The sequence below is a fragment of the Blennius ocellaris genome (assembly GCF_963422515.1).
Source record: "Blennius ocellaris genome assembly, chromosome: 14".
In the NCBI taxonomy this organism is placed as follows: domain Eukaryota; kingdom Metazoa; phylum Chordata; class Actinopteri; order Blenniiformes; family Blenniidae; genus Blennius; species Blennius ocellaris.
Window position 1 is genome coordinate 12364505 of NC_137663.1, and position 1261 is coordinate 12365765.

Consider the following 1261-nt stretch of genomic DNA (forward strand, 5'->3'; position numbering starts at 1 on the left):
ATCCTTATCTGGAATTAAAAAACAAAAACAAATGTTGACATGTGGATGCAGATGGTGATGCTTTGAGTCACATGTCAGCAGGATTAATGGAGGTACAAGTGGGACATTTGCCTCCTGTGTCTTATTTTTTATTTTTTTTTATTTTCAGCCATGCATGGTGGCCACCTGCCCTTCCTAATTGCATGGAGAACCTCTAAAGAATATTATGTCTGCCTGTTAGTGCCGATCATTAATGGATGGAGCAATTTATCTGTTTTCTGAGCTTAAGATGGCACACATGAGGCTCAAGTGACTCCAGCCTTGAATCAATTAAGCTGAAATTGTCTGGGGACTTGTTAAATGTTCCCAGTTGTGACAGCAGCTTCCCCTTCACCCCCCCCCCCCCCCACACACACACACACACGCTCTTTTACACACACACATTATCATCACCACGTACACGCACGCCAGCATGTGCCTCTCAATCACAACGTACGCACATTGAAGTACAGATGCACATAGCACTCTCTTCAAGTGTCTCTGTCACACACACACACACACACACAGAGCCCTCCTCCCGCTGGGTATGAAACCGGAGATGAGTCATGGTGTGTGGGGGCAAAACAACTCTCGCTCTATTCCTCTACCCCCCCCCCCCCCCCCCCACCCTCTGTCTTTCATATCATCCATGATGCACTGCTGTCTTGTTTTCACTCATGCTCTCCCTCTCTTCCTCTCTCCTCCTACTTTTGGTCCCCCCCTCCCTCTCTCTCGCCTAGAGACAGTGGTTGTTTACAAAGCAAGTGAACAGGGATGAGTGATGTTTTCATTTTGCATCCATTTTTTTTGATGACAGCCCTCAAGCCAATCATCCATAGTTTACTTCCCCCTTCCATATCCATTTCTCCAATTCTTCTTCTCCTTTTGCTCCAGCCATCCCAGTTGCTTTCACTCTCCAGCGTTTTAATCTCTCTACACATCTCATCTTCCTGGCCATCCCTTGATGATTGCACACTGGTTTCTTCTGTCGCATGACTTCATAGCTCAGTTGGGAGGAATGTGTCAAACCTCTCTGTTCAGTACGGTCATGTGAGACTCGAGCACGCAACCCTTTTGAAGCCTCATGTGTTCATACGCACACGTGTGTGGACGCTGGCGGGGGGTGTGTACGTCTGTATTTGTGTCTGCTGCATTAAGCGCTGTGCTCCGATTGGCTGAAAAAGGGGGTAAGGACCTCCACGTGGTGTGTTGTATCGCATTAGCAACTACGTAGTGAGGACGA